The following is a 15070-nucleotide window of genomic DNA, read 5'->3' as shown; positions in this document are numbered from 1 at the left end:
TGTAGCGAGCATGTTGTACATAATATTCCCAGGGGGGACATTCGACAAGTGGCCTGTATAAATTGAAAGTAAAATGGTGGTAAGAATGATATAAATACAATTGTTATAGTAGGTTCAATATGGAGGATGATGGTTTATGATGGTTTATGATGATTTTCTGTCCTTGTCTGATTGTTCGTATAGTTGGTTTTTATGCTGTTATGTCATTTTTATTTATTTGTTGTTGTTTATGTTCTCTATTAATGTGAGGTAATGTGTAAATTGTAAAAACTTTAAATTAAATGATCAAAGGATCACATTATTCTACACGTCTTGTTGAAATTCAACCCACAATGCATCCCGTTTGCACAAAGCAGATCCTGTAAAATGTTATTATTTGCAAGACCTGATACATTATGTCAGTTATGTTGGAAACAACAATAGATCTACCAAGTATCCCTGCTTTAATAATAAGATCAATGGGTGAGATGAAAATATAATTTATTGCGATAGTGTGAAATCCCCTTTGAATCAACACCAAGCCCTTATTTCTGGCACGTTTCATCAATTACTCTTATTCTGAAATTAAAGACCGGATGTACTGATGTGACTATGTCATATAACTTAATGGTGCCTCTGAGCTGGGTGTGGACTTTCTCTCTCTCCTTCTGTCCGAGTCTCTCTCTCCACTCTCACACCAACGCGTATTTATATTTATATATATTTACACACAAATACAGAGAGAGAGAGATGATGGTGACATGTTCCAAAAACTCAGAGTAAATCTGTATGTCCTTTTCTGTACCAGTCATGTCTCAATAGAATCAGTGATATTCTGCAGTAGAGTCTCAATAGAATCAGTGATATTCTGCAGTAGAGTCTCAATAGAATCAGTAATGTTCTGCAGTAGTCTCAATAGAATCAGTGACGTTCTGCAGTAGAGTCTCAATAGAATCAGTAATGTTCTGTAGTAGAGTCTCAATAGAATCAGTGACGTTCTGTAGTAGAGTCTCAATAGAATCAGTAATGTTCTGCAGTAGAGTCTCAATAGAATCAGTGATAATCTGCAGTAGAGTCTCAATAGAATCAGTGATATTCTGCAGTAGAGTCTCAATAGAATCAGTGATAATCTGCAGTAGAGTCTCAATAGAATCAGTGATATTCTGCAGTAGAGTCTCAATAGAATCAGTACTGTTCTGCAGTAGAGTCTCAATAGAATCAGTAATGTTCTGCAGTAGAGTCTCAATAGAATCAGTGATAATCTGCAGTAGAGTCTCAATAGAATCAGTGATATTCTGCAGTAGAGTCTCAATAGAATCAGTGATAATCTGCAGTAGAGTCTCAATAGAATCAGTGATATTCTGCAGTAGAGTCTCAATATAATCAGTACTGTTCTGCAGTAGAGTCTCAATAGAATCAGTACTGTTCTGCAGTAGAGTCTCAATAGAATCAGTGATAATCTGTAGTATAGTCTCAATAGAATCAGTGATATTCTGCAGTAGAGTCTCAATAGAATCAGTACTGTTCTGCAGTAGAGTCTCAATAGAATCAGTGATAATCTGCAGTAGAGTCTCAATAGAATCAGTGATATTCTGCAGTAGAGTCTCAATAGAATCAGTACTGTTCTGCAGTAGAGTCTCAATAGAATCAGTGATAATCTGTAGTATAGTCTCAATAGAATCAGTGACGTTCTGTAGTATAGTCTCAATAGAATCAGTACTGTTCTGCAGTAGAGTCTCAATGTAATCAGTAATGTTCTGCAGTCATGTCTCAATAGAATCAGTAATGTTCTACAGTAGAGTCTCAATAGAATCAGTAATGTTCTACAGTAGAGTCTCAATAGAATCAGTAATGTTCTACAGTAGAGTCTCAATAGAATCAGTGACGTTCTGTAGTATAGTCTCAATAGAATCAGTACTGTTCTGCAGTAGAGTCTTAATAGAATCAGTAATGTTCTGCAGTAGTCTCAATAGAATCAGTACTGTTCTGCAGTAGAGTCTCAATAGAATCATTGATGTTCTGCAGTAGAGTCTCAATAGAATCATTGATGTTCTGCAGTAGAGTCTCAATATAATCAGTAATGTTCTGCAGTAGAGTCTCAATAGAATCAGTAATGTTCTGCAGTAGAGTCTCAATATAATCAGTAATGTTCTGCAGTAGAGTCTCAATAGAATCAGTGATAATCTGCAGTACGGTCTCAATAGAATCATTGATGTTCTACAGTAGAGTCTCAATTGAATCAGTAAGGTTCTGCAGTAGAGTCTCAGTAGAATCAGTAATGTTCTGCAGTATAGTCTCAGTAGAATCAGTAATGTTCTGCAGTATAGTCTCAATAGAATCAGTAATGTTCTGCAGTAGAGTCTCAATTGAATCAGTAAGGTTCTGCAGTAGAGTCTCAGTAGAATCAGTAATGTTCTGCAGTATAGTCTCAGTAGAATCAGTAATGTTCTGCAGTATAGTCTCAATAGAATCAGTAATGTTCTACAGTAGAGTCTCAATTGAATCAGTAAGGTTCTGCAGTAGAGTCTCAGTAGAATCAGTAATGTTCTGCAGTATAGTCTCAGTAGAATCAGTAATGTTCTGCAGTATAGTCTCAATAGAATCAGTAATGTTCTGCAGTAGAGTCTCAATTGAATCAGTGATGTTCTACAATAGAGTCTCAATAGAATCAGTAATATTCTCCAGTAGAATAATTGATGTTCTGCAGTATAGTCTCAATTTAATCTGTGATGTTCTGCAGTAGTCTCAATAGAATCAGTAATGTTCTGCAGTAGAGTCTCAATTGAATCAGTAATGTTCTGCAGTAGAGTCTCAATAGAATCAGTGATGTTCTGCAGTAGAGTCTCAATAGAATCATTGATGTTCTGTAGTAGAGTCTCAATATAATCAGTAATGTTCTGCATTAAAGTCTCAATAGAATAATTGATGTTCTGCAGTAGAGTCTCAATAGAATCAGTAAGGTTATGCAGTAGAGTCTCAATAGAATCAGTAAGGTTATGCAGTAGAGTCTCAATATAATCAGTGATAATATGCAGTAGAGTCTCAATATAATCAGTAATGTTCTGCAGTAGAGTCTCAATAGAATCAGTGATGTTCTACAGTAGAGTCTCAATATAATCAGTGATGTTCTACAGTAGAGTCTCAATAGAATCAGTAATGTTCTACAGTAGAGTCTCAGTAGAATAAGTGATGTTCTGCAGTAGAGTATCAGTATAATCAGTAATGTTCTGTAGTAGTCTTAATAGAACCATCCATGTTCTGCAGTAGAGTCTCAATAGAATCAGTGATGTTCTGCAGTAGAGTCTCAATAAAATCAGTAATGTTCTGCAGTAGAGTCTCAATAGAATCAGTAAGGTTCTCCAGTAGAGTCTCAGTAGAATCAGTAATGTTCTGCAGTAGAGTCTCAATAGAATGAGTGATGTTCTGCAGTAGTCTCAATTGAATCAGTGATGTTCTACAGTAGAGTCTCAGTAGAATAATTGATGTTCTGCAGTAGAGTCTCAATAGAATCTGTGATGTTCTACAGTAGAGTCTCAATAGAATCAGTAATGTTCTACAGTAGTCTCAATAGAATCAGTGATGTTCTGCAGTAGAGTCTCAGTAGAATCAGTAATGTTCTGCAGTAGAGTCTCAATAAAATCAGTAATGTTCTGCAGTAGAGTCTCAATAGAATCAGTAAGGTTCTCCAGTAGAGTCTCAGTAGAATCAGTAATGTTCTGCAGTAGAGTCTCAATTGAATCTGTGATGTTCTACAATAGAGTCTCAATAGAATGAGTGATGTTCTGCAGTAGAGTCTCAATATAATCAGTAATGTTCTGCAGTAGAGTCTCAGTAGAATCAGTAATGTTCTGCAGTAGAGTCTCAATAAAATCAGTAATGTTCTGCAGTAGAGTCTCAATAGAATCAGTAAGGTTCTCCAGTAGAGTCTCAGTAGAATCTGTAATGTTCTGCAGTAGAGTCTCAATTGAATCTGTGATGTTCTACAATAGAGTCTCAATAGAATGAGTGATGTTCTGCAGTAGTGTCTCAATAGAATGAGTGATGTTCTGCAGTAGTCTCAATTGAATCAGTGATGTTCTACAGTAGAGTCTCAATAGAATCAGTGATGTCCTACAGTAGAGTCTCAGTAGAATCAGTAATGTTCTACAGTAGAGTCTCAGTATAATCAGTAATGTTCTGCAGTATAGTCTCAATAGAATCAGTAATGTTCTGCAGTAGAGTCTCAATAGAATCAGTAATGTTCTACAATAGAGTCTCAATAGAATCAGTGATGTCCTACAGTAGAGTCTCAGTAGAATCAGTAATGTTCTACAGTAGAGTCTCAGTAGAATCAGTAATGTTCTACAGTAGAGTCTCAGTAGAATCAGTAATGGTCTACAGTAGAGTCTCAATAGAATCAGTAATGTTCTGCAGTAGAGTCTCAATTGAATCAGTAAGGTTCTGCAGTAGAGTCTCAATAGAATCAGTAATATTCTCCAGTAGAGTCTCAGTAGAATAATTGATGTTCTGCAGTAGAGTCTCAATTAAATCTGTGAATTTCTACAGTAGAGTCTCAATAGAATCAGTGATGTTCTGCAGTAGTCTCAATAGAATCAGTAATGTTCTACAGTAGTCTCAATAGAATCAGTGATGTTCTGCAGTATAGTTTCAGTAGAATCAGTAATGTTCTGCAGTAGAGTCTCAGTAGAATCATTGATTTTCTGCAGTAGTCTCAATAGAATCAGTAATGTTCTACAGTAGTCTCAATAGAATCAGTGATGTTCTGCAGTAGAGTCTCAATATAATCAGTAATGTTCTGCAGTAGAGTCTCAGTAGAATCATTGATTTTCTGCAGTAGTCTCAATAGAATCAGTAAGGTTCTCCAGTAGAGTCTCAGTAGAATCAGTGATGTTCTACAGTAGAATCTCAATAGAATCAGTAATATTCTCCAGTAGAGTCTCAGTAGAATCAGTGATGTTCTGCAGTAGAGTCAATTGAATCTGTGATGTTCTACAGTAGAGTATCAATAGAATCAGTAATGTTCTCCAGTAGAGTCTCAGTAGAATCAGTGATGTTCTGCAGTAGAGTCTCAATTGAATCAGTGATGTTCTGCAGTAGAGTCTCAATTGAATCAGTGATGTTCTACAGTAGAGTCTCAATATAATCAGTGATGTTCTACAGTAGAGTCTGACTATAATCAGTAATGTTCTACAGTAGAGTCTCAGTAGAATAAGTGATGTTCTGCAGTAGAGTCTCAGTAGAATCAGTAATGTTCTGTAGTAGTCTTAATAGAACCATCCATGTTCTGCAGTAGAGTCTCAATTGAATCAATAATGTTCTGCAGTAGAGTCTCAGTAGAATCAGAGATGTTCTGTAGTAGTCTTAATAGAACCATCCATGTTCTGCAGTAGAGTCTCAATTGAATCAGTGCTTTTGCTGGTATAAATTGTATATCTTTATGAACATTGTTATCAACATTTACAATACCAACAAATACATCTTAACGTGACATCATTATAATCCTTTAGTCGTTTGTTTCGCACTTTTATTTTAATGTATTTTCAATTCCCACTGCTCCTGAAGGCGTCTTCCTCCTCCCGGCAAGTCCCTGTGTGGGCATTGCGCATGCGTCGTGGTTGCGGAAGAAGCCATGTTCCAGTGGTGTAGACACTTTAAAGTGTCTGTCCGGGTCAAACTCAGCTGAGCTTCTGGGTTCCGGGTCCAGTCGGTCTGAGCAGCCGGGACCATGAGCTGCTGGCCGGACTTCTCCCGCAGGAACCCGCAGGAAGACTTCCAGCTGATCCAGCGGTGACGTGTACAAGGTACCGACATGACGTCACAGCTCCTGGCTTCGGGTTCGAGCCCGGTTCGATCCGGACTGGTGTTGTTATTGGTATAGATCAGAGATGTCCAAACTTTTTTCACTGAGGGCCACATACAGAACAATATACAACCGTCTGGGCTGCTCACTACAGGGGAGGTATATTATTAAAGTTGACCAAATGAATTATTCATATATACATATATGTTTGAATATGCTTAAAGTAAAAAACATCCCACATCCGAACTCTCCATCAATGGGTTTTCATTTATTTGGTTACACAAAGGTAGCCAGCAGCCTCCGTCAGGATGGTGAACCCCTTCAAGGGCATGGGGATCTTTATGATACTCAACTAATGTTTTTTATCAAATGTTATCAACCTGAATTGATTTCATTTATTTATTTTCATTACGTAATTCGGCTTATTAACACAGGAATACTTTGAAATATATTGGGATGCGGAGGACAGCACAGACATGGCGGTCCTTCTGAGGACAGCACAGACATGGCGGTCCTTTTGAGGACAGCACAGACATGGCGGTCCTTCTGAGGACAGCACAGACATGGCGGTCCTTTTGAGGACAGCACAGACATGCCGGTCCTTCTGAGGACAGCACAGACATGGCGGTCCTTCTGAGGACAGCACAGACATGGCTGTCCTTCTGAGGACAGCACAGACATGGCGGTCCTTCTGAGGACAGCACAGACATGGCGGTCCTTCTGAGGACAGCACAGACATGGCTGTCCTTTTGAGGACAGCACAGACATGGCTGTCCTTTTGAGGACAGCACAGACATGCCGGTCCTTCTGAGGACAGCACAGACATGGCGGTCCTTCTGAGGACAGCACAGACATGGCTGTCCTTCTGAGGACAGCACAGACATGGCGGTCCTTCTGAGGACAGCACAGACATGGCTGTCCTTTTGAGGACAGCACAGACATGGCTGTCCTTTTGAGGACAGCACAGACATGGCGGTCCTTTTGAGGACAGCACAGACATGGCGGTCCTTCTGAGGACAGCACAGACATGGCTGTCCTTCTGCGGACAACACAGACATGGCGGTCCTTCTGAGGACAGCACAGACATGGCGGTCCTTTTGAGGACAGCACAGACATGGCGGTCCTTCTGAGGACAGCACAGACATGGCGGTCCTTCTGAGGACAGCACAGACATGGCGGTCCTTTTGAGGACAGCACAGACATGGCGGTCCTTCTGAGGACAGCACAGACATGGCGGTCCTTCTGAGGACAGCACAGACATGGCGGTCCTTCTGAGGACAGCACAGACATGGCTGTCCTTTTGAGGACAGCACAGACATGGCGGTCCTTCTGAGGACAGCACAGACATGGCGGTCCTTTTGAGGACAGCACAGACATGGCGGTCCTTTTGAGGACAGCACAGACATGGCTGTCCTTCTGAGGACAGCACAGACATGGCGGTCCTTCTGAGGACAGCACAGACATGGCGGTCCTTTTGAGGACAGCACAGACATGGCGGTCCTTCTGAGGACAGCACAGACATGGCTGTCCTTTTGAGGACAGCACAGACATGGCGGTCCTTTTGAGGACAGCACAGACATGGCGGTCCTTCTGAGAACAGCACAGACATGGCTGTCCTTTTGAGGACAGCACAGACATGACGGTCCTTTTGAGGACAGCACAGACATGGCGGTCCTTTTGAGGACAGCACAGACATGGCGGTCCTTTTGAGGACAGCACAGACATGCCGGTCCTTCTGAGGACAGCACAGACATGGCGGTCCTTCTGAGGACAGCACAGACATGGCGGTCCTTTTGAGGACAGCACAGACATGGCGGTCCTTCTGAGGACAGCACAGACATGGCTGTCCTTTTGAGGACAGCACAGACATGGCGGTCCTTCTGAGGACAGCACAGACATGGCGGTCCTTTTGAGGACAGCACAGACATGGCTGTCCTTCTGCGGACAACACAGACATGGCGGTCCTTCTGAGGACAGCACAGACATGACGGTCCTTTTGAGGACAGCACAGACATGGCGGTCCTTTTGAGGACAGCACAGACATGGCGGTCCTTCTGAGGACAGCACAGACATGGCTGTCCTTCTGAGGACAGCACAGACATGGCGGTCCTTCTGAGGACAGCACAGACATGGCGGTCCTTCTGAGGACAGCACAGACATGGCGGTCCTTTTGAGGACAGCACAGACATGGCGGTCCTTCTGAGGACAGCACAGACATGGCGGTCCTTCTGAGGACAGCACAGACATGGCGGTCCTTTTGAGGACAGCACAGACATGGCGGTCCTTCTGAGGACAGCACAGACATGGCGGTCCTTCTGAGGACAGCACAGACATGGCTGTCCTTTTGAGGACAGCACAGACATGGCGGTCCTTCTGAGGACAGCACAGACATGGCGGTCCTTTTGAGGACAGCACAGACATGGCGGTCCTTTTGAGGACAGCACAGACATGGCTGTCCTTCTGAGGACAGCACAGACATGGCGGTCCTTCTGAGGACAGCACAGACATGGCGGTCCTTCTGAGGACAGCACAGACATGGCGGTCCTTCTGAGGACAGCACAGACATGGCTGTCCTTTTGAGGACAGCACAGATATGGCGGTCCTTTTGAGGACAGCACAGACATGGCGGTCCTTCTGAGAACAGCGCAGACATGGCTGTCCTTTTGAGGACAGCACAGACATGACGGTCCTTTTGAGGACAGCACAGACATGGCGGCCCTTTTGAGGACAGCACAGACATGCCGGTCCTTCTGAGGACAGCACAGACATGGCGGTCCTTTTGAGGACAGCACAGACATGGCGGTCCTTTTGAGGACAGCACAGACATGGCGGTCCTTCTGAGGACAGCACAGACATGGCTGTCCTTTTGAGGACAGCACAGACATGGCGGTCCTTCTGAGGACAGCACAGACATGGCGGTCCTTTTGAGGACAGCACAGACATGGCGGTCCTTTTGAGGACAGCACAGACATGGCGGTCCTTCTGAGGACAGCACAGACATGGCGGTCCTTTTGAGGACAGCACAGACATGGCGGTCCTTCTGAGGACAGCACAGACATGGCGGTCCTTCTGAGGACAGCACAGACATGGCGGTCCTTTTGAGGACAGCACAGACATGGCGGTCCTTCTGAGAACAGCACAGACATGGCTGTCCTTTTGAGGACAGCACAGACATGACGGTCCTTTTGAGGACAGCACAGACATGGCGGTCCTTTTGAGGACAGCACAGACATGGCGGTCCTTCTGAGGACAGCACAGACATGGCGGTCCTTTTGTATGGGGTCAGATCCGTCTCTCATTGCAAATGCACACACAAAGATTCACAAATGCGCACTGAACAATTTACAAATATGTTCAATTTACAAATGAACACAGAAGGAGTCTAATTTACAAATAAATTAGACTCACAAATGCATGCAGAACAATTCACAAATACCTTCCAATGCACACATAAATAAATTACGATTTATATAAATGTAAAAGAAAAACCACGAATACATTTCTGCATTTCTATGTGAATTCTTCTATTTGTTTGTTGATTTGTATGTATTTATTTGTCAATCGCACTGCATTTGGATTGCTCCACATGTGGATTGCTCCACATGTATGTGTGTGGGATTTATGAGATTCCCCTGCCAGCTAAGGTTTAGGGTTCCCACGCTGTCTGAAGATTTGTGTCAAAGAGACCAAATGCTTCCATGTGTGCAGAGAGTTGTGGAACAAGTTCTAGGCCTGGCAGGCTCCTGTTCGGTGTGTCGAGATGATGAGTGAAGGCCAGGTATGCCAACCATAGACGTGCATTCAGTTCATGAAGAGGTCCTTCTCTTTCAAGAACTGGTCCATTTCTGATCTCTGGGAATAAACCCGCTGCAGCACCGATAGAGGAGGTCTTGTATTCAGCATCCACATCAGAGAGGAACGCTTGAAATGATCTGTGGTGGAGCCTCGTGCACAAATTATGTTGACAGTTTTCACAACTGGCACAGAGGGCTTCTTGGTGGATGATACAGTGTATTTTAACAGCCTCACCTCCACTCTCTCGCGCCATAGAGGCCTTTCCTTTGGGCTCGCCTGTCACAGCCGGAGCCCCATCGGTTGTAACTCCACACAGCTTCAAGTCCCATTTACGTCCCATCTTGTGCATCTGACAGCTTCAAACATGTCCTTCCCCGTTGTTGTGCCCTCGAGACTCCTCAGATCCAGCAGCTCCCCTGTCGGGAGGCATAAAAAAAGTTTTTGACAACTCCGCTAATAATATAATAATGTTTCCTTTATTGATCCCACAGTGGGTAAAGTCTTCTCTGCATTGACCCATCCTTAGTTATTAAGGAATTGAACCGGGTACCTTGTGGTTACCATGACGACCCAACAGCTGAGCTCTCATCACACGCAGTGGAATAAAAATCAAAAGCACAAGCTTTATGTGACAGCTGATGCTTTAAGTGAGCTACAAGTGTTTGTGCTCCGGACGTGCTCACGTTGTGGAATTCCGGCATCTTTTCCAGCACATTAATCCTGCGACTTGAGGCTCAGTTTTATGAAGTCTGAGAAAGGTTTCCCGTGTGGCACTAGGAGTTGAGCGACCTCGTAGCTGGCTAGCTGCCATTTACTTGACTTTCTCTTCTCGCTCGGCACCAGTGAAAGACGTGTCGGTCTGATGCTTGGTTTCCTTGTGTCGTCGTACATTATAATCTTTCAGAATTTACAATCTGTACACATACGACATCCCTGACCTTTGACCTCACATCAATCAGGAAAAAACCTTTCAGGGTAAAAAAGGTAAGAACCCTTCAGGAGAGCAACAGGGAGGATCCCTCTCCCTGGATGGATAGAAGCAATAGATGTCATGTAACCAGAGGAACAGAGTTACAAAGTTACATAAACACATTACATGAATATGACAGAATGTATGAATAATTAGTAGCAGGCATGAACCACGACCCAGACCTCCATAATCCATGAAACAGAAGGAAGGACAATCAGCAGGGCCATGGCACGATTCACATTACATTACTTTACATGTCATTTAGCTGACGCTTTTATCCAAAGCGACTTACAATCATGTTACATTCATACACTGTAGACACAGCTACAGGGAACAACTCAGGGTTAAGTGTCTTGCTCAAGGACACATCGACTAGGGCGGGTATTGAACCACTAACCCCCTGATTGAAAGACGGACCTGCTAACCACTGACCCACACTCACGGTGAAGGTGGCAGGCCCAATGAGGCAGGAGGAGGGGCCACGGAGGCAGGAGGCATCGCGAAGGAGGCAGGGCCAATGAGGAAGAAGGCCAGACCATTATGCAGGAGGCATTGCGAAAGAGGCAGGAAGCAGGGGCAAGGAGTCAGGGGGCAGGGCCCAGGACCGGCTTCAGACACAGCCAAGTCCAATGGACCCTATGAGACATGAAGTCACAACGACTCCGGGGAGGAAGCAGAGTTAATAAGGTGCAATGGAGAGATGTAAATTCATCCATAAGGAGAGAGAGAAGAGGAGATAGGTGCTCAGTGTATCCTAAAACATCCCCCAGCAGCCTATAAGCCTATAGCAGCATATCAAGGGGCTGGACCAGGGCAAACCTGATTCAGCCCTAACTATAAGCACTATTAAAGAGGAAAGTCTTAAGTCTACTCTTAAATCTTTTCTTTCTTTGGTTTCTCCCATTTTTGGTCATCCGCAGCAAAACCTTTTCTTTGATTCCTTTTGTTCTGCGGAGAATCTGCCTTGTTGAAGACAGTAGCTCTATCTAGTGGTGACCCTAAGAATTACAATACACTCAAGTGTAACTGATGTAAAAACTAAATTACAATAAGAGCTGAGCTCAAAACAATGCTTTGTTAACTGAAGTTATATATCGGATTAGTTTTCTAATTCACCATCTGGTTAATAAATATATATATATATATATATATATATATATTCTTCATTTATTTGAAATAATTGTCTTTTCCTGATCTGTTATTTCCCTCAAAAACTTTTATGATGGACACAATGACTGTTATTATTATTGAGTATTGTTGTTTCCTCATTTCCATCCGTCCCTGGTGGGAGGAAAAGGGGGAACGTGGACTTTGGAAGTCCCCCCAGAGGTCTGGGCTTGTCCTCTGAGGGATCAGGATCTCTCTAGACCTTCTTCTTTCATATAGACAAACTTCCCTTTTGAATCACTCAGAAAGTTTCAGCTGTTGGTTTGTGTCTGTTAGAAGGCTTTGGTGGACAAGGAGGGAGGGCTTGACCGTAGAACCCCCCCCCCCCCCCCCCCCCCCCCGCCCCCCGCCCCCCTCTCTAGCGGTCAGGACCAGTCTCCTTGGCGTCCTGGTGACTGAGGCTCATGGGAAATCTCAGGTGACTCTCGGAGTCAAAACTCAAAGTGACGGCAGAAAAAAATGAAGGTTCACCCATTAAATTGATCAATAATTCAGAGTGTGTCCCTGCTGGGCTCTGCTGCTTCCTGTAACACGACCCCCCCCCACCCCCCCTTCCTATTGTGGACTCTCCAGCCTTGACTTTCACTCTCTGATTGGCCGTCGGGGCACTTCTCTCTGCAACTATTGATTATTTTCATTATCAGTCAGTGTGCTGATTGTCTTTTTAAGGAAGCTATTCATTTTTACTCTTTAATAAATAAAAGTGAAACTATACATGTACAGTTAAACTTTAAATTATTTTGTAATTTTGGGCTATACAAAATAAACTCAATTGAATTGAATGCAGTTTTACTGTATACAGTATGTACATGTAGAGTTTCACTGTATACAGTATGTACATGTAGAGTTTCACTGTATACAGTATGTACATGTAGAGTTTTACTGTATACAGTATGTACATGTAGAGTTTCACTGTATACAGTATGTACATGTAGAGTTTTACTGTATACAGTATGTACATGTAGAGTTTCACTGTATACAGTATGTACATGTAGAGTTACAGTGTATATGTACGTGTACAGTGAAACATGTGCAGTGAAAAGCTCTACATGTACGTGTAGAGTGAAACATCACTGACCACCAGACAGCACACGGCCCAGTCGGACACACCGTAGTCTGCCTGTGAGGTAGTCGGTGATCCAGGAGACGGTGGACGCATTGACCCCCACCACCCGCAGCTTCTCACTCAGCAGCAGTGGTTGGATGGTGTTGAATGGGCAAGTCAAAGAAAGATTCTCACAGAGCCACCGGTTCCATCCAGATGGACTGAGCTCGCTGCAGCAGGTAGATGATGGTGTCGTCCAGGATGGTAAGCAAACTGCGGAAGGTCCAGTGAGGGTTTCACCTGCGGTCGAAGATGAGCCAAGACCAGCCTCTGCAGCACCTTCATCACATGGGATAATAAACTGTCTTTATTTGGGGAGTTCGTGGCTAAGCTTTCCTTTGTTGAGGTGACCAAGGACAATAACTCAGTTCTCAGTAAAGCACAAAACACAGGATGAAGAAAAGTCTGTTTCTCTCCTCCAGGAGCGGAGGCTCGTCCAGTTTGTTGCTCAAAAGGTATTGATTGTCATCTTGAAGCTCCGTGGGATGGGGGGTAAATTATCATGAGCTGTGTTTTAATTAACAGTCAGTCAGAGTGCAGCAGTGTGTTCACTCGGAGGTGTGAATGTCATCGGTGTGTGGAAGTGCTGAAGCAGTAAGATGGTAGAGGTCAGGAGGAGGAGGAGGATGATGATGATGATCAATCGATAGATAGAAACCTGTAATCCATCAGGTCCTCAGATCCCTGCAGACAAATTCATATTCACAAGAAGGATCAGAATAAAATTGGTGACATGAGATTTAATCTGCGCTTTTCTCTCTATCTTCAATCAATACTTCTAATCAGTTATAATAATCTTAAAATGTCCCATTTCAACATAAATGTGAAACATTTTACAATAAACGTCTTCCGCTGCCTGATGACTTTTAATTCAACATAATCAAGGATTCAACTAATGAGCAGGCCAGAAAACAATTATCATGTTTTTGCATGTTTGTGTGTGTGGCTCTGTCTGTGTTTAAATATACTATTTGCATGAAGGTGAAGTAGCTGCGTTTGCAGCCTGGTTGAAATATGTTGATGAGGACAAATATGAAACTAATTAAACTGATGATGATGAAATAATCTCTCTCTTTTCTCCGTCAGGCAAGAAGCGATGGAGAACTGGCTGCCATCAAAATCATCAAATTAGAACCTGGTAGGAATCAAACCGGCAACCTGCTCCACCAATAACCTTGCATCAATTCATCATGTCAACATCCACCACACTATCTTGTCACTGCATTGGCTTACTGCATCGTGTCACTACATCGTACCACTACATCGTACTCACTTTATCGTGTCACTACACCGTACTCACTTTATCGTGTCACTACATCGTACCACTACACCGTACCACTACATCGTACCACTACATCGTACTCACTTTATCGTGTCACTACATCGTACCACTACATCGTACCACTACATCGTGCCACTACATCGTAGCCACTTTATCGTGTCACTACACCGTACCACTACATCGTACCACTACATCGTACTCACTTTATCGTGTCACTACATCGTACCACTACATCGTACCACTACACCGTACCACTACATCGTACCACTACATCGTACCACTACATCGTACCACTACATCGTACCACTACATCGTACTCACTTTATCGTGTCACTACATCGTACCACTACATCGTACCACTACACCGTACCACTACATCGTACCACTACATCGTACCACTACATCGTACTCACTTTATCGTGTCACTACATCGTACCACTACATCGTACCACTACATCGTACGACTACATCGTACTCACTTTATCGTGTCACTACATCGTACCACTACATCGTACCACTACATCGTACCACTACATTGTACCACTACATCGTACCACTACATCGTACCACTACATCGTACCACTACATCGTACCACTACATCGTACCACAACATCGTACTCACTTTATCGTGTCACTACATCGTACCACTACATCGTACCACTACATCGTACCACTACATTGTACCACTACATCGTACCACTACATCGTACCACTACATCGTACCACTACACCGTACCACTACATTGTACCACTACATCGTACCACTACATCGTACCACTACACCGTACCACTACATTGTACCACTACATCGTACCACTACATCGTAGCCACTTTATCGTGTCACTACACCGTACCACTACATTGTACCACTACATCGTACCACTACATCGTGTCACTACACCGTACCACTACATTGTACCACTACATCGTACCACTACATCGTACCACTACATCGTACCACAACATCGTAC

General features: G+C 43.4%; 1 long non-coding RNA gene across 2 annotated transcripts in view; it reads left to right on the top strand.

Annotated features, from left to right (window-relative positions):
* The first annotated feature begins 5611 nt into the window (after positions 1-5611).
* LOC117734103 overlaps positions 5612-15070 on the top strand; it is a 34149-nt gene continuing 24690 nt past the window's right edge. For both annotated transcript variants that reach the window (XR_004609782.1, XR_004609780.1), the window contains exons 1-2: positions 5612-5780; positions 13903-13954. This is a non-coding gene — a long non-coding RNA (uncharacterized LOC117734103). The remainder of the gene's footprint in view (positions 5781-13902; positions 13955-15070) is intronic.

This window comes from Cyclopterus lumpus, chromosome 1 (assembly GCF_009769545.1).
Source record: "Cyclopterus lumpus isolate fCycLum1 chromosome 1, fCycLum1.pri, whole genome shotgun sequence".
Lineage (NCBI taxonomy): Eukaryota > Metazoa > Chordata > Actinopteri > Perciformes > Cyclopteridae > Cyclopterus > Cyclopterus lumpus.
The sequence above is the reverse complement of the archived record's forward strand: the minus strand, read 5'-3'. Positions and strand labels throughout refer to the sequence as shown.